The sequence below is a fragment of the Talpa occidentalis genome, unplaced genomic scaffold (genome assembly GCF_014898055.3).
Source record: "Talpa occidentalis isolate TD23 unplaced genomic scaffold, MPIMG_talOcc4v2.1 talOcc4.14, whole genome shotgun sequence".
NCBI classification, from domain to species: Eukaryota; Metazoa; Chordata; class Mammalia; order Eulipotyphla; family Talpidae; genus Talpa; species Talpa occidentalis.
In genome coordinates, this window is record NW_023601433.1 from 7210518 (window position 1) to 7230500 (window position 19983).

Genomic DNA, 19983 nt, shown 5'->3' on the forward strand with positions numbered 1-19983 from the left:
TGTGTCATGTAGTGGTTCGCCTTTATTTCCTTCCTTTTATTTTATTTTTTTTAAGATTTATTTATTTATTTATACAAGCACTGGGTACAGTCAGAAGCGTGGGAGGATGAGAAAATTCACCAGAGCCAGAGCGGGGAGCAGAGCAGGCAGAAGGACCGAAGTACACTGCTGAGGGGAGCATCAGGCAGCAGGAGAGGTCTGCGCGCCATGTGGGACCCTCCTCCGGTGGCCGGGGAGCAGCCGGGGATCGAACTGGTGCTGCAGAGGCTGCGGGCAGCTTCGCAACCCAGCGCTCAACCGCTGCGCCACCGGGGAGGCCCTCCTATATATTTTATGGTTTCAGGTCTTATGTCTACTTCTTTAATCCATTTTGAGTTGGTTTTTGTGCATGAGATTCCACAATCTGCTAAAGATGGAGCTTCCATATGATCCAACAATTCCATTCCTAGGTATTTACCCAAAGGACACAGAAACATTAATTCAAAAGGGCACCTGCTCCCCTATGTTTATAGCAGCACTATTCACAATAGCTAAGCTATGCAAACAATCCAAATGCCCAAAAATCGATGATGGATCAAGAAGATGTGGTTCATATACACCATGGAATATTACTCAGCAATCAAAAAAGATAAACACACGCCATTTGCAGCAACATGGATGGAGCTGGAAGGGATCATGCTCAGTGAAATAAGCCAGAAAGAAAAAGAAAAATACAAGATGGTCTCACTCATAGCAGGAATTTAGAAAACCTAAATGAGGGACCAGGAAAAGGACTAATTACAATAAAGTAAAAATTAAAATCAACAAGCAACTATAAACCAGAGACACACGGGGTGGAGGGGGGAGGGAAGGAAGTAGGGTCAAAACAAGGGGATGGGAATTGTATGGGGACTATAACCAGGATGAAAATGCATACATTGTGCAAAAATGAAAAATGATATAAAAAATTTTAAAAAAAATTTAAAAAAGCAAATGTTAAAAAAAAGTTGGTTATGTCAGTGACTCCTGGCTGAAACAAAGAAAAAAGTGTGGATATATCATTTATGGGTATCGTGATGCCAAGATTGCTATGTTAAAAGAAAATGCCTTTGTCCTCGAGCTCAAAAGTAATGCCCTACACCTTATATTGAATGCCACTGAAGCTGATGCTGAATAATTTAATCTTAGACCTATTCTGCTCTTGGTCGAAATGAATCATGTAACTTTATTTTCACCTGACTTCTTCATCAAAGCCCAGGGCAGAGAGCAAAAATTATTGAGAGCAAATTCAAACTGTTCCACATTCTTATCTGCTGTTACATGAACACAGGTTATGGAAACATTCAAAATAAACATGTTTTTTCTTGAGGTAAGAATCTGGAGTCGGCAGCCCCGGGAAAAACCCTGAATTCTGTGTCTCAAAGACCCTGTGTCCTTGCATATTTTCCAGATTTTATTACTGTTGTATTATCTCTTAGGTGTAATGTTCAGCAGCAAGGCATGGATCATCTGGTTTCTATGGATAAGGGCATGTGTTCACATTTAGGAATAAGAGCGGGGTGGTCTCCCAGTTCTGGGGAGATGCTCACTGCAGGTCCTGAGCAATTGAAACAGATGTTAGAGCATCCCCTAAAGGCTTGGAGGTTGTAAGTGGGTCCAACCTGGATCCTGTGCTTCTAGCAGTTTTGGCCATGAGTTCTGGGAAGGAAACTGAACTTTCTAGAACTGTGCTCTTTAAAATTTTACCAACTTTGCCTACAGAGAAAAGACTTAAAACCATGTCAAACCTCCAAAAATCCTGCTGAGGTGGCCTGACAAGCCAAGGTTCGGAACAGTGCATGTTCACGCAGAGGGAAAGATGCTTACTTTTGGAGAGTGCTTTGGGGTTTACATAGCTTGCTTACCTTAGCTGGATGATTTCATGCTGGCTGTGAGCACCCACATGGGGACGCCCTCTGTGACCTCTCCCCCAGGCCCTCCAGTACTGAATTACAACCTGAACTCTCCCTGGGAGCTGAACCACTCTGCTTCTTAACAGCTCTCATCCCTTTGCCTGAAAAACAACCTGCCCAATCCCAATCACTGTTGTGGATCCTCTTGTATTTCTGCCAGCCACAAACACTACATAGACAGGTAGGTACGAGAAGGTTTATTGAGGAATGGTGGTTGCGAAAGTGAAGGGCAAATGAGGGATTGGGCAGAAGGAGCTGTCATGGGGTGTGGTGGGCCTGCAGTCTCTCCTGCACCCCACCCCCAGGGTGTCTTCCCGGAGATGGAGATACTCTTGGAGAGGACTCCTCAGTGAGTGGAAGTGACCGGTGCTACACTTGACAATTTGCCCACTCATTGCCAGACCTGAGGAGGTCTGGCCATGGCTGCACCACCCCCTTGCTGAGTCCACTGGCCAGTCCACAGGCTGGGGGCCACTGTGACAACAGCAAGCTGTCCCCGGGCAAGGCAACCACACAGCTGCACAGCTGAGTGGGCTCTGGGCAGCACATCTGCCCATCAGCCTGATGGGCAGGTCATCCCAAAGCTTGCAGGTCATCCCAAATACTGTGGTTAGGTTTCAGGTAACCACGTGTTTCCAATAAAAAGTTAGAGATCAATAAGGTGAGTCAGCTGCCCTCAGTGCACACAACTAGTAAGGCTCTGAGTCAGCATGAAACAGGGTGGGACAGCGGGGCTGCTCGTGGCCCTTAGGAAGCAATGTCTGTCACCTAGTAAGGCTATGACCATGTGTCTGACTCCAGGCTCCAGGCGTTGTGCACAGCAAGTCACTGATCCTCACAGTCACAGCAAGACCACACTGTCCTGTCCATGATGCTAAGGAGAACATGGGCTCATTGGCTCAAGGGTGTCTCCTAAAGCCTTGGGCACAGAAGTGGGATCTGATGGCTAGCTGTCCTTCCACATGTACCCACTGTAGTCAGATAGTTCCTCGGATGATATCTCCACAGTCTGTTCTTTTGGCCTCTGTCATTGTTACATTTTGATGGATACCAACTCAGGAACTCTTTGTATTCTAGCAACAACTAAATGAAGAAAAATGGTCATTTCTATTGGTAGGAAGATATTGCAGAGTGAAACTCAGCACAAGGTTCCAGTGAAGACAAGTTCTCACATGTTTTTCTAGAAACCCAAGAAAAACGATGAAAATAAGAAAAATGTAAGTCAGGGAATTTTATTTTGTTTGTAATTTTAGTATTATGTATGTATATCTTACATCATTTTTCAATTTTGTACAATGTTTGCTTTCTCCTCTCTGGTACAGTCCCCGTAAAATTCCCACTACCAATTCATCTGTGCGTCATCATAGTCGCTGTGCTCTTCCCTCGCCTGTTGCTCAGGAAATTTTAAAACACAGAACATGGCATTATCCACCACAATCTTATAAATACTTTATGCACATTATGCAAATAAAAACACTGAAACAGAGAAATAACTTGCCTACATTCAAATGCATAATGTTAAAACTTGAAAGTGAATTAGACATACACATTTTTAAGGAATTCAAGCTATTTCCAAATATTTTAAGGACATCCATGTGTAGACTAGCAATATTATTGACTCTAATTCTTTCAACAGTTTCCTAAAACAGATTTAGTGGAATTTCCTTTGGTTAAAAGGACGAAGGCATTTTATTCTCCCATTAGAGTAGCTTTCTATTTCAAGATATTTATAATTGATATCTTTACTAATTCAGCCTGACTTCCTCATTTTAATCTGAACAGTTGAAGTCTTATTGTGCTTTTAATTAGATTCATTTTAGATTCTTCCTCATGGAAGGTGAATTAATCAGTTCCATTAAGATAACACTGTTCAAAATTCAATGACTCCCACAAAGGCACCCGCAGGACCAGACAGAGGGTGTCATAAATATAACGGATCATTACCCATAAACAACAGTCATTTAGTCACTTTGACCAATGTCATGTGCTGATGTGGACGTGTCTAACATAGGGACGCAGAAGGCAAGTGTGAGTTGGTCACCTGTAAAAATTACTATCAGCAGTTTGCCTGCCAAGACATAAACTCACTGGAAATTAACTCTCTCTCTCTCTCTGAATTATTACCTATTGTTCCACTAATACACAATGCATTAGCCTCAAGACTTTTCAATCAATAGCTCAGTTGTGTATGTAATAAAATACTTTATGTATTCTTTTTCTAGTCAATATTTTATTTCTAGTATTGAAGTTAAATGGAATTCACCTTGGAAGAGATTTGGTCTTTGAAACGTTTGCCCAAATGTCTGTGTATAAGATGTGACATGTTAACTATCTGTTAGAGTGGTTTGCTAGGGGCAGTAGGAGATTGTACAGAATCGATTAACCTGGTTTCTACCTAATGCGAAAAGACTTTGGTGGTGAATCTGTAAACATCTCAGGAGGGCCTTGCCTCTTGTAATAACTCATTAAATTATAATATTTCCGGGCCTCCCCAGTGGCACAGCGAGTTGAGCGCCGTGCTGTGAAGCTGTCTGCAGCCTCAACAGTGCAGGTTCGATCCCGGCCGGCCAGTGAGAATCCCACATGGTGCCGCAGACTCTCCTTTCTCGCCCGCTGCTCCCCTCCGTAGTGTATTTCTGTCGTCTGCCTGTTCTGCTCCCCTCTCTGTCTCTGGTGAATCCTCTCACCCTCCCACACCTCTGGCCTGTACCCAAGCTCTTGTATAAAAAGAAAATAAATCTTTAAAAAAATTATATTTCTAACCAAAATCATGTGACATCAGAAGGAAAAATAGAATATGAAAATAGAGGGTGGTTTCTACCCCTTGCATTTAGTCTGATGAAAATTTGTAGACTGGCATGGATTGAAATTTTATGTCTAAAATGGAGCAATAAGAAACTTAATGTCCCCCAATATTATCAGAAGGTATTTTAACATGAGATTTATTCTGTATCATCAAGATAATGAACTATTATGCCTTTTTCAGAATTTCATGGAGATTAAATGCAATAATAGACAGAAAGATGCTTTGTAAATTTTAACTCTCCACATCAAGAATATTATTATTAGAGGTTAATAGAATATAAGCAGTAAAATTCAAAGAGGAATGCTCAATCATTCATGACAATTCAAAATTAGCATATGCAAACCAAGCTTAAAGAGAATGGAAAACAAAGGATGTCTTCCCTTTCTCATTTAATATTTTTTTTCAATAGTTTGATTAAATTACATAACTTAAATTGGATTTAAGGCATAATTCAAATATACATACAATATATCAGCTGAAGATAAAACTCAAGTTATATTTCAATAAAGTGAATCTTATAAACATGTTCAAAATAGATAAGAAAAGCAAAAGTGGGTCAAAATTTAATTCTAGAAATTTTCACTAAATAAAAAAAATAACCAAAAATTATGTATACTCATTATGGTTCACAGGATCTAATGACAAAATTGAGTATATGCTAAAGAAAATATAATTATTCCTAAAGTGAGATAGTCATTTCTCACATGGAATATTTAAGGAAGACACGATGAGTAAGGTCTTCAACAATATTCTACAGTAAATCCAACAAATTTTTTTCCCAGTGATAGATCAGTAGCCTAGGACAGGTACCATCTGGGTTCTATGAAATTTAAAGAATATGTATCACAGAAATGTTTATTGAGCTTACATAAATCACACAAATTAACCAAAGAATGTTTTAAAGAACTGTCATCGTTTTCAATGATTGATATTTTAGGAAATTGAAAGTCAACATATTATATAAATCTCAAATATTTGACTATATAAACAGAGCAATATAATATTGCAGAAAATATGTGTTTATAAAGTAAACACATTGTCTTAAACATGACCAATGGCTCAATCTCAGAGGAAACCAAGGAAGGAAATGTTCTCCTTTGAAAAGTCCTCCCAGCAACATGTACTTATTTTTGCCCCTTCTTTGTTCTGTAACACAATAGTTATGAAATGTTCACAACATGAATTAGGCCTAAATCTCTGTTCCTATCATAATGATTAAAGGATTTAGACATTACAGACTTGATCGTTGGAGTCCACCACAAACTTTTTTCCTCTGTATAAATGGTTCTAATGTCTGGATTCTCAGCTATGTGATCTGGGATACAGTGTAGATCATTTGTTGGGAGTTAAGTTTACGTCTTTTAAGACCCAATTGAGTAGTATTTATATTCCAACATTTCTGTTGAGCATCCAACAAAGACACTGAACAAAACGAACCAGAACCAGCACTAGTGTGTAGCACCAAATGTGAAGCCTTTCTCGTAAATACAGCTAAGTTCATAGGGCTGAACCCAGGATAAAGACTGTACCCAAACAGACCCCCACCCCAGGAATTTGAGGGAGGTATTTTTTACTTCTGCTGGAAGGACCTAGTCTTGAAAACTGCTCTCATTCCCTCCACCATCTGGGGATTTCACCCTTTGAGGTTCTCCAGGGGGGAGAAATAAAGGTCCTCTCAGTGAATAAATCTTAAAAATCTTGCAATTTTAATACATGTTAAGAAATGTCCATGACAAAACTACCTATTAAAACCTTTAAGAAGTCTAGTATTAAAAGAAATCTGCTTCACTTTTGCCTTAGCCAGCCTTTTTCACTTCTTTGTACTTTTTTGCACGGAATTTGTGTTGCTATCCTGTAAATATTCTTTGTGAAGTGCTGGATTGGGGTTATGTTAATGTGGCTCCAGGAGCCTTCAAACAGATGCCTCCAAGAGCGTAATTGTTGGACTGTTAACCTTATGTAATTTCCCTCTTCAACCTCCTGTAAAATCATAGAAAGGGGACTTGTCTTTCTGTAGCTGGAGGTCAGAAATGCCAACCTTCTAGATGCTTCCATGCCACCATTAGCATATTTCTTTAGCACTTAAGGTAAGCATCTGTATGTAATTAACATTCATTCCCACTGGATCCCATGAGGCTGAACCCCACACTTGGTTCTCAGACTTGTTCTGATTAGCATTTTTATCCACTACAAAATAAAGAAGTTGAGTTCACGTTGTGTGGACTTGCACATGACAAGGAGCTGGGAGAAATGAAAACCCTTATTCATTGGAAGGCTGGTTTTACTCCTACTAGCCTCAGAAATAGATGAAGCTAATAGAGAACATTTTACCATTGTAAACACAAAGTTGTGCAATGGATCTCAAGACAACCAGCCCACCTACACAACAAACAGAGCAAGATTAGAAGCAGCCCGCACAAAATCTAGGGAGACCCCAGTGGGGTTCAACATCAGGAGCATTTCTAAAATTATGATGAAAAGATACAAGAAAGAACCAGTGGGTTCTCCACCACTGGAGGAGTTTTTTGCCAAAATCTGTGATCAGAGACATAAGCATAATGCAAGTGATGATGAGGGAGTTAGATCTCGAAGAGTAAACCCTAGCAAGAAGGATTGTTCAACGGGACGCATGGCCTGGGGATTAGGGAGAGGGGTGGTAAGGGCAAGAGACCAGCCTTGGTGCAGCCCCTTTAATCATCATTGAACATGGACAGGTTTTGAGAACGGAAGAATCAGGAAGAAAAACTAGCTAATCAGAAAGTGCTATGATTGCAGACAGTGTTTGAGGGGAATGGCCCTTACTCAGCTTAATTGCGTTATTGATTTCTGTTTGCAGCGTGCATGGAGGCTGGCGTGCACGCAAAGCAGAAGGGTTCACTGGGATGTCTTTTGTGCAAACTCTAGAGGACTGACTGTGAATCATTCTGCAGAAGATCCTTTTCCTGGAACAGTTGTGGGACTTCCTATTGAAATCCCAAGTCCCTAGACTATGAATCAAGATTAAAGGGCTCAGCAGAGAACATTGTTTTGTGGTGAATTTTCTGCCCTGATACCAGAAGCATTGTCAATCCTTGGTGCACACAGCCAGATGCTGAATACTGGGAGCAGAGCTCACCCCAGCTGATAGAAGGAATTCAGATTGGAGAGAGAGCAAACAAGGAGGGAAGGGAAGAGGAGGGATTCCATTTCATCAGCTCAATGGCGTCTAAGAAGAAAAGGCAGACCAGTTGTTCACTACTTCCAGCAAGAGCAGGAGAAATTGGGGTAAGATGACCACAAAGGAGCTCAGGTTAAGCCCAGGAAGAACTTCTTAATCATAAAATTCCTTCAGTATCGTCCCAGTTTCCTGGGTGTCTGAGGCTACAGCCATGAGGTCGTAAAGGTGACTGTCAGGCCCTGTCTCGGGATCACAGTCCTGGAGATCACCGATTCCCTCCACGTGGTTTTGGACATGTTTGTACTCTGGCTCAAGAGTCAGAATAGAACAGATCCCTCTGATATAATCTACTTTCTTTCAAGGAACTTTTCCAGATGATAGTGTTTCCTATATCAGAGGAGATGGAGTTTAAGCACTCCTTGTCTGAAAGGAGAGGAATAAATTCAACCATAACTGTATCTTTTCCAAACAGATTATTCCATAAAATCACACATAGGAGCTTGTACTCTGAGGTGTGGGGAAGAGAAGGCATAAATCACAAATCCACCTGGATCCTGAATAACCTCAACTTCATCCTCTGAAATGCCTGGAATTCAATAGAGGGGTGTGTGTGTGCGTGCGTGCGTGCGTGTGTGCACGTGTGGGGGGGGGGGGGGGGAGGGGAGGAAGAGGGATAATGTAAGCTTTTTACCACATCCTTGAAATTCTAGTCTCTGGGCCTTGCAGTGGGCCAGGTAAGGGGAGCAGAGATCCTGGTGCTCCTCTGTGGGAACGGGCACACACTGAGAGATGATCCCTAGGGGGCAGTGTTGTCACCGGAAGTAGAAAGTTGCCTTCACAGAACTGTGGCCTGGCAGCTGCCTGGGAGTTAAGGGCAGTGGAAGCAGTTGAGGCCTAGTGAGAACCTCAGAGAATCAGGTCTCGACAGGAGAGCTTGCCGGACAGGGCAGCAGCATGGCTGCAGGGTTGATCCCTCAGGGGCCCTGTAGGGTAAATGAAGATGCTCAGTCTTTTGTGCCATTGGCCTCTGTGGCTATCACCTGTGGCCTTGAATGCAGGAGGCTCCTGGTAGCGCAGGCTCGGGTACACATGCCTGATGGTGGACACCTGGGGTATGGTGTGGGCATACGTGAGTGGACACACCTGAGCTGAGAGACAGGCTCTAAGGGTGGCAACACAGAGAACGGTGCAGCGGAGAGACCACGAGACAAGGCCAGAGAGACCAGAGAGTAAAGAATCACCAGGGGCTGGGGGCCTGTGAGTGACCCCACCCCCCTTCCTGCCTTGCACCTGGCTGCCTCACTACAAGTGGGGTAGAAAGATCATTAAAAGCCTGGAAAAGCCACTGAGGGCTCCTGGACTCTCATTGACCCATCTGCCCGGATCATAGAGAACCTGCCGTGGGCCTTGCTGGTACTACAGACCCGTTGCCCTGCTGTCCCAGGAACATTCTACGAATCAGATGCAAAAAAAAAAAGGTGAGCGGCATTGAGACACCTGCAGGACATCCCTCCAGGGAGGGATTAGCCTGCTTGCCTCAAACTGTATGCGGCAGTATTTGCTGGGCTGACAGTATCTGTTGAGCTTCTGTTTTTCCAAAGAACAAGAAGGTTTACAAAATACTTGACTGAACACCCTTGCGCAGGAAGACAGACCATCCGTCTGAGAAGAAAAGCCACATGTAGACTGGATGAAATTTCCATCGGCTCTGGAAGAGAGCTACCTTTTCTTTGCATGGAACAACTGGCTTTTGCAGACTCTTCTGCTTTGGGGGCATCGTTGGCCCCGGCGTGGAACCATCTGCCATCCTCACCTTTGGTTGTGCTCACTCAATGTCTGCACCGCCTCGGAGAACAAAAGGAGAGAGAGAAATAAAAATGCTGTTCAAAAACGATTTGAAAGAATAGAACAGAAGCCACAGCTAGTAGTCATCAGCATGGTTTACTGGGGGTTCAAGAGCCTGGGGGATTGTGGAGTTGTGGCTGATGTGTTGGAGACCCCAGCTGGGACAGCCCCCTGACCTCTGGTTTCCAGAGTGTCGAGGGCACAGTCCTGCATGAGGCCTCCTACCCTTGTAGTCCCAGGGGATCCTTGCAGTCACCTCAAGAGCCCTTTTGTGTGCAGCCTGGCATCTCTGCAGTCCCCACTGTCTGAAGACTCGGGTCTCGTGTGCTCACCCTTGCCTGGGGTGGGGTGACAGGGTGGGTGCAGCCGTGGGTTGTGATAATCAGCTATGCAGCCCTGTTTGCAGAGCCATGGGCAGCGGTGCAGCAGGAAGGCCTCTGGGCTCTGAACACCAAGCAGCACAGCAGAGGAGAGAAGGCACCTGAGGGGCAAGGTGTTCGCGGCCAGGGAGCTCAGGTGGGTGGGAAACAGGCACCTTCTCTTCAGACAGACTGGAAGGTGGCCACAGTGATGGCCCTCGATGGGCAAGGAGAGCCTGAAAACCCAGAATAATCTCCGGTCGAAGGAAGAATCAGACAAGACAGGTTTTAAGAGCAAAAAAGGCTTTGAGAGAAATGAGATCTGAAGACATAAGGATGAGTTGTGGTGCAACAGTGGCAGGAGAAGAAATAACCCGCAGACGCTCTCCATGGAGGGCGAGTCCAGGAGAAAGAGATCAGTCTGAGCTTGAAGGAAGAGGAACCCAGATTCCTGATTTTCAGTTCCAAGCAGGGAGTCCTGGGAATCCTGGCAGACATGAGCTGAATAAGCTAAGATGTTAGAATGAACTTGAAAACGTCCTGATTTCTTCCAGAATCATGTCATCTAAGGGTGCTTTGAAGCTTAAGCTTTGTTCTGTGTGTGAGACATTTAGGAAACATTCTTCAGGGAAAGCACCATTTTTTTTTTAAGATTTTATTTATTTATTTGTTTACATACACAGGCACTGGGTATAGTCAGAAGCACGGGAGGGTGAGAGAATTCACCAGAGCCAGAGCGGGGAGCAGAGCAGGCAGACTGACGAAGTACACTGCTGAGGGGAGCAGCGGGCGGCAGGGGAGGTCTGCGCGCCATGTGGGACCCTCGCCAGGCGGCTGGGGATCGAACTGGTGCTGCAGAGGCTGCAGGCAGCTTTACAACCCAGCGCTCAACCGCTGTGCCACCGGGGACGCTCTGAAAGCACCATTTTGTAAACGACTTATCAAGAAGCTGACAACGTGTCCCTGATTATAAATCAGAATACACGCTTGTCCATGCTGTGGAGGAAGGGTCTGGGCTTTGTCCTACTTACACGTGAACACCTTAGTCTACCACCATCTCCTGGGGCTGGCAGAAAAGACAGGACAAAAGCTGGATGATTCACAGCCTGGCCAGTAGCGTGAGCATCGGAATGTTTGTGCCCAGTTCCTTGCTCCATGGGGCCACGCAGATGGATGTGGATCACTAACATACCCCACCGCTGTGTCATGCTGTGGGGAGGAGCTGTATGCTGGGAGACCCAGAACCTTCTATAAAAGGGAGTAAGGATGTTTGTCTCTGCTCCAGAGAGATACCACCTCCTTCTTACAAGGGTGTTGGCTGAGTGAGCATCTTTGAGTGGGTCAGACACAATGAACTTTGCTAGTGTTACCCGTTCACCCTCAGAGGATACACACAAATGGCAGGATCCCTGGGGAATTGTCTCCCTAGTGGGCACATCCTCTCACTTACAGAAGTCTCTTGCCTCCTGCCAGTCTCCTGTTTTTATAGTTTTAAATAGGGGGGCTAAGCTGGGTCAAATCTAAGGTCATTTCATGACAATGCAGCTGAGATCATTGTTTCTTAACTTTTAAGGACACTTTCGTGAAGCCTCTGCTTTTCAAGGTCGTATAATCTCAGGTCATGTTGACTTCTGAATGATCAGTACTGGTTGGCATTTTTAACACACACACACACACACACACACACACACACACACACACTATCTATACCTCAGCAAGAATGATGTTTCACTTCCAAATTTTTTTTTTTTTTGCAAAAGCCCAGTGGAGTGGAAGCTGATATTAGAATGAAAAATTAGCTGTGATCACAACCTATATCTTATTTCTTTTCCAAGCCCCTCAGATTAATTGGCTCTGCATTCTCCTTAACCATAGCCAGGGGGAAGGGCCTGTGAGTTTATCTCAGTTGGTTTCCTGACTTTTTCTCTTTTCCCCGCACCCTCATTGTGAGCTTGTTCGAGAAGCAAAATAATATGTTGAAATGAGAACTTTGCGAGGAAAATCCTGCGGATCCTACAAAGGAAGCCAGGACATGAAGCGTGCACCCACCGCCAGTTGCTTTGGTCACCTGCCAGCGCCAGCCGCAAAGTGCTCTTTCTGGCCTCGGCTCTCTGTACCTCCGGCCCAGGGGGTTGTACTAATCTGCTGGCACTGGGGTCACAAAGGCCACCTTGAATGGCCGTGTCCCCTTCACAAAGTCTGATTCCCAGGTCCACAGAGCGCTTGTCTACCAGGGCTGGAAAGTGCCAGAGAAATCATCAATGGTGGCCATCACTGTACTCAAGGGAGATCAGCAGCAGGTTCTCTAAAGGAAGGTGCTGTGCCTCTCAGTATTTTGGAGCAGAACAACTCTGTCCTGCCCAATCCTTGGGCTTGGGTGCGCGAACCCTTGAGACCCAGATGCCATCTATGATTCTAGCTCCACATCAGTATGACTGGGCTGTGCCCCCACCCCAACAAATTTTTGCAACCTTGCCACCTTCCTACTGCACTTATTTCACTCCTATAACAATGGTTCTGCCTCATCGACAAAGTGCTTTCCATTGTTACCTTCTCACTGCGTGTCTGCCAGCGCCAACTGCATGGCCGTGTAGATACTGAACTTCACAGAGTCATGCAATGCCCAGTCTACACCACCATACATGGTGTCCTTGTCTACGGTTCTCCACCTGCCCAACTAGCTATCTGCCCTATTAGAAAATGTCAGCACTTTCTCAACCCCTGGCAGTGACCTGACATAGAGGGAGATGCCCCTTAAAGATCTGTTGAATAAGGGCCTCCCCTGGTGGCGCAGGTAGTTGAGTGCTGCACTGTGAAGCTGTCCATAGCCTCTGCAGCGCCAGTTCGATCCTGGCTGGTGAGGGTCCCACATGGGGGTTCAGACCTCTCCTGTCTTTCCCGCAGCTCCCCTCAGCAGTGTGTTTTGTCAGTCTGCCTGTTCTGTTCCCCACTATGTCTCTGGTGAATCTTCTCACCCTCCCTCGCATCTGGCCTGTACCCCAGTTCTTGTGTAAATAAATAAATAAATCTTTTTAAAAAATCTGTTGAATGAATTACTGAGAATTCTTGAGTTGCAAAATATTAGTTTATGGCACAAGTTTATCTTTCGCTCTCATTGAGTAGCATTTGTGTGTGTGTGTGTGTATCACATCTTCATTGATTCAAAAGAGCACCTGTACCCCTATGTTTATTGCAGCACTATTTACAATAGGTAAAACCTGGAAACAACCCAAATGCCCCAAAATTGATGACTGGATCAAGAAGATGTGGCACATATATTCATGTTAATTGCAGCAACGTGGATGGAGCTAGAAGGAATTATGCTCTGAAATAAGCCAGAGGAAAAAGAAAAATATCGGATGGTTTCACTTACAGCAGGAATATAGGGGAACCAAATAAGACATCAGTGTAAAATAATAATAACAGGACAAAACACAACAAAGCAAAAACAGACAATTATAAACCAGAGACATCCTGCAGGGGAGGAGGAGGGAGAGGGACCAGAGGGATGGAAGGAGGAGCACAGGGGACTGAGGTGATGGTGCACGGGTGCCTTGGGGAAGGAAACTCTATGGGGACTCCACCTGGGGGGGGCGGGAAGCAAATATTGTTTAAAAATGAACAATGTTGTAAAAAATAAAATTAATTAATTAATTATAAATAAATAAATAATTTTAAAACTATGATGCAAATGTAAAGTTTATACCTTATTTAACCCAAAGCAGTGACAAACCCAAAGCACTGACAGTCAATATTTCATTTACTAAAAAAACAAGTGTGATAGTAAAAATTCCTTTTTATTACCACCTTAGAGTTTGTTTCCTTGAAAGCTATTGGACTTGAACCTCCAAATTGAAAATGGCTTTAAATTTGGCAGTGTGTGCCCTCGTCTTGATCCGTGTGATTCTATTTATCCTAAACCTTTTTTAAAATTCCCTGAACTGGCACCCTGCGCTGTGATTCCTTCCCAGTGTGACGAAGGGGCAGAGTGTGACTCTCGGGTTACAGACTTTGCTGCTGCAGGATAACCACAGGTGATGTGGATACCCCCTTTGATCTGTCCAGAGCAAAGACACTCGAGAAGAAAACATTTGCGTATTGGGTTTTGTCTACTCTGACTTCCCCTTGACAAACTCGTTCTCACTTTATTTCCAGGGACAAATATTTTGAAAGTGAAGAACACAAGAGGTTGCTAAATATTAGCTTTCAAAGGCTTGGAGCCACCTGATATTTGCCTGGATTACCTCTTCTTCAAGCTGTATAAAGGTCTTGTGTTGACTCTTGAACACCCTTCAGGGGCCACGGTACCGTTGGCCAGAGAAGTATGCAGGAAAGAATGTAAATATGGTTGTGATTTGCTTGGTTCTGTGGATGCAGAAATCTTTACATGGCTTAGGCAGATCAGCAAAACTGAGGAGAGGGGAAATACATCCTACTGTAAGGCAAAAGTGAAGTCATAAGCAAAACCTAAAAGTGTAAAGATGACAAAGATTTTATTTATTTTTTTTCTAAAAGTTTTATTTATTTGTGCATACAAGAACTAGGGTATGGGCCCGAGGTGTGGGGGGGTGAGAGGATTCACCAGAGACAGAGTGGGGAATAGAACAGGTGGATCTACTGAAATACACTGCTGAGGGGAGCAGCAGGCAAGCCAGGAGAGGTCTGCTGCACCATGTGGGTAGCTCCCTGACTGGGGATCAAACTCGTGCTGCAGTCGCTGCTGATAGCTTCACAGTGTTGCATCTTAACCCCTAGCGCCACCAGGGAGGCCCCCAAAATGACAAAGATTTTAGCCCATATTTTCTGCAACATCTGACCTGTGACAACCATATACTAACATAACATTGTCTATGGCCTGAAATAATTAATAATTTTCAAACATACTTCACTTTATAAGCCTGGAATGATAGGTGTAGTCAATTTTAGTGTTAGCCAACTCAAATATAATTTAGTAAACTGTCGGCATTTTAAATTAACCAATCCGCCCCTCTCCTTGAAGATGTTTCTGGTTAGACCTGAACTTCAAGGACATTTCAGAAATAATCGCACATTTAAAACTTTGTGAAATAGGGCCTTCCCTGGTGGCGCAAGGGGTTAAGCACGGCCCTATGAAGCAATCCACAGCCTCTGCAGCATGAGTTCAATCCCCGGCCAGCCAGGGAGAAACCCACATGGCACAGCAGACCTCTGTCTCGACCGCTGCTCTCCTCAGCAGTGTATATCAGACAGTCTGCCTGTTCTGTTCCCTGCTCTGTCTCTGGTGGATCTTCTCACCCCCTGCATCTCTGGCCTGTACCCCAGCTCTTGTATGCATAAATAAATAAATATTTTTTAAAAAACCTGTGAAATAGCAGAGTTGACTAGTGTGTTGTAATGTTAGAAAACTTCTCTGTATACCAATGTATGTTTTCTCATTTTCCAATAAATGTATTTGAGTTTTCTTGCTTTCATTTTTTAAAAGAACCACCAACTTAATAAGACTAATAACTTAATGACTCCTCAAAAGGTTTCTATAAGGCAGGTGCTATTTTTTCCCCATGTTATTATACTGAGTACTTTGGATGATTACACAGCTCAGCTTCATTCTATCATGACAATAACAGAAACAAGCAAGAATGGTATTTATGATCTTAGTGTAACTCCCACTGAGTGGCCTTCACGAGCAATAAAATATTTTATTTTTCTAGATAGCATTTATAAAAATTTCAAATAAGCGTTTTATTGAAGTTCAAAAAAACCTACAAAGAGGTGCAGTTGGGCTCCAAGGAGGCCCCAATGCTCTTTGCTCTGGATACTCACATCTTTGGGCACTGCCCTCTAAACAGAATTATGGTTGGCCTGTGTCACCAACAAAATATGATAGAAGTGGTGCTGGGGCATAGGGGAAATTCACCCTGGGTTCTTTCAGGGTTGCTCAAACAATCAAATTAACATCAGACAGTTGAGTCGGAGAGAAGACCATACTTAATTACATACATATGGCAAATCTACGTGGATGTGGATTCTAAAGTAGATGGGACTGAATGAGGGCCTCCCTGGTGGCTCAAGGGGTTAAGATGAAGCCTATGGAGCTGTCTGCAGCCACTGCAGCACGAGTTCGATGCCTGGCCTGGGAGCTGACTCACATGGCGCAGCAGACCTCTCCTGACTTGCCTGCTGCTCCCCTCAGCAGTGTATTCCAGTCAGTCTGCCTGTTCTGTTCCCCACTCTGTCTCTGGTGAATCCTCTCACCGCCCCCCCCCCATCTCTGGCCTGCACCCCAGTTCTTGTCTGCATAAATAAATAAATCTAAATAAATGGGACTGAATGAGAGTTTTTATCCTGAACTAAAGAATGGTATAAGGGTCTGGCCTACAAGGGGAGAGAGGAGGAAACTCACATGATGAACAGACCAGATGCTATTTAATTGGTGTCTGCCCTGCAATATAGGTGGTTGCTCTGACAGAAAGGTTACTTCTGGGTAATGTTGGGTAAATCCCTTCTAGGTAGTCAAAGAAGTGGTGATAGTTTTTTTCTTGAGCTCACAAGGCCTTGATTGACCTCAGCTTGAAATAACCCACATGCCCAAGTGATGCATCTCGGGAAGGCCTGTTCTGGACATTGTAGGGAGGCTTCTCGTTCAGTGGAACTGTGGGACTTCCAAGGCTGGGTCATCAAGGATATTTCAGCTTCTGATGTGGTTTCTTGTGTCTCTTGCTCTGGGGGAGTCAGTGGAAACCTGCAAGGACACCCCAACAGTCCTTTGCAGAGGAAAGAACCCACAATCCCCAACCTACCTTGGGAGTGAATTCCCCCATCCCAGTCATGTTTAAGGTGATTCCAGGCCTCAAGCTTAAACCTTCCAGCTAAGATCCCAGCCATCATGGGCAGAAACAGAACAAAAGAAAGGATCCCAATTTTATTCTCAAATGATAAATGTAAAAATGTAAGTATATTTTATAATGATAAGATTTGTAATATATACTGCAGCTGTGCTGAGCATAAATCTTTATGGACCAAATCATAAAACAGCACAATACCTGAAGTAAAGTCTATGAGAGATAAATAAAAACAGATAAACAGAAAAAAAATCAACAATGGCTTTTGAGGATCTAGATAACACAATAAAATAGGGCAAAGCAAACAGAAAATATGTTGCTTTTTTCTACATATTCATGGAAATGTAACAAAAATTAACCATAATAGGCAATACAAATTTTGAAGAGTAGCACTAGAGAATTCTGTAGTTAACATAGAAATATAGTAAAAAATTTCTTAAAATCTGAATATACTTTTTTTGAAAAGCAATTATAAAGCTTGAATTTTATTTCAAGTTTTAAAAAAACAACTATTTAAACCACAAATTATAAAATACTAATAACAAAACCGATAACTCCAGACTATGATTCACAGTAAACATTTATAGTGCTAAATAAAATGAAAAGGTATGAACTCAAAAGTAAATATCCAACTCAAAAAGAAAAAGACAAAATTAACACAAGGAAATTAACACAAGGAAAAAAAATTAACACAAGGAAAGCAGAAGGGAAATTTTAATAGGAATAAAGAGAAATTCATCAATTTCGAAGAATAAGAAAACTTAAAAAAATAATAATAAATCAACCCCAGAGCTGGTTCTATCTTTAGAACTACATCAACCACTGACAAATCTAATTCAGAACAGGATCAGCACAAAATGCCAGCACATAGATTCAGTGGTATGCAAGGAAAAAAAGCAACAAACTAAACAGAGACACATATATAGACATAACATACAATATAAACGTAGATGCACATGTTTCAAATACATAGCTACTTTCCTAAAATTGACTCAAGAAGAGCTGGAGATTTAAGTGGCATTTTTCAAATCCTGCCCACATATTTGAATTATGGAATTGGAAAGTGGCTAGACTCTAACATAAAATAAAAACAAATTTAAAATATGAAAGTTGCCAAAGAACCTCATCCCAAAAGGTACCAGGGCCAATGACAATACATTTCTTTCATATATCAAAAAAAAAAAAAATATATATATATATATAGTGCTGAGGTTATTTTATTTTATGTTTTTTGTTAAAGATTTATTTATTTTTTATACAAGAATTGGGGTACAGGCCAGAGATGCGGAGGGTGAGCGCATTCAACAGAGACAGAATGGAGAACAAAACAGGCAGATATACTGAAGTACGCTGCTGAGAGGAGCAGCGGGCGAGACAGGAGAGGTCTGTCCCACCATGTGGGTTTCTCCCTGGCCGGCTGGGAATCGAACTCATGCTGCAGTGGCTGTGGATTGCTTCATAAGTTGCGTCTTAACCCCCGCACCACCAGGGAGGCCCCGAGGTTATTTTAAATATTTCACAGAAAAATGAAAAAAAAAAAATTCAAAATCATTTTTGTAAGACCAGCATAATATTGAAACCAAATCTTGCAGAAAACCACAGACCAAACCCCCATCCTGAAAGAGACTTGTGTAGATCATTATAAGAAACATTTGCTATAGGCAAGTTCATGGCAGGGTTTAAGGGGGCACACTTAATAGGAAATTGATTAACATAATTAACCACAAGATAAGGTCAAAATGTCAACATCTGAGAGACGTGGAGATGGCACTAGATTCATGATTTGAGATAAAATCACTTGATTATTGGAATAGAAAAAGGTGAATACTTCCTAAAAAGAGTAAAAACACTCAGCCTCACAACCCAGCCTGATGCTTATAAGCCAGCCTGATGCTCAATTGTGAGAAACCAGAAACACTTCAATTAAAGAACAAGATTAGGACATCACCTGTCATCTCAGGTCAGAAGTCAATCAACAATTTGAACACAGGTTTGCTCCCTATAGTGGGTGTCAACTTTGGAAGAGGAGGAAGCCAAAGGATGGATCCGTCAATGCATCAAAAGACATAATCATTTGAAAAATGTGGATTACAAATCCATTTTCGGTAAGCTAAACTATGAATACTTAGATTAAACATTTGCATATTTATCTCCTCTTCATCTGTTTTGATATGCACAGAAAAGATGTTTCCATGACCCTGGACGGACGCATCTGATTTGCTACTGATTTGCTACTGTTTATGACTTACGGAGCTGCCTCAAAATCAGTGAAAAAAACAAATTTCCAATACAGGCAAAAATAATGAGTCACAGGAATATTATGGCAATTGCTATTTATGAAAATATTTCTATGGCACAAGGAGAAGCATAATTTCCCTGCCAAAAAAAGCCAAAGAAAACAATTTAAGAGAGCAGTTTTAGGACTATTTAAAGCTTCAAATAATGAACGCTTGCTTGGGGGACTTTCTTTGAAGAAAATAATAAAAATCAGCCTTCTCTTCCAGTGACAAGTGTTCTGGGGGTTATTTGAACATCTTCAGCCCCAGGAGACCCCACGGGATCTGCTGCGGTGGTCCCGGGCCCTCGGGGTGCCCTGACCCCCTGGGGCCTCCCTCGGGCCTCCTGGGTTTTCCAGGAACACGGGAGCTCCAGGCTGGCAGGCGAAGGTTGAACTTGGCTCCCATTGTGTTTTGTTTTTCCTGCTGTAAATTATTTGAATTAGTTGCCAATCTTGGAGAATTGGGAGACTCCCACATAAAAATATCCAGATCTGGGAAACCCTGCGTGGAGCTGACTTGCCCCGTGGCCTGCGCGTGGCTGTGCCTGGGGGGTGGATTTTCCACACCTGGGCCTGACAAATACTACAAAACCTGCTTCTAGCCAGCACCTTAAGCCACGGATGATTGATGAAGATGTATTGTGCTGTCAGCTCATGCAGACTTTTCATGTCATATGAAAGCCATGCTTTCTGGTCTACATTCCAGGTACAAACCCGGCAGGTGAGATGCTGTTTGGCCTGAAATAATGCCAACCCCCGGGAAGAGGCAGCCTCTAGAAGAGTCACCTG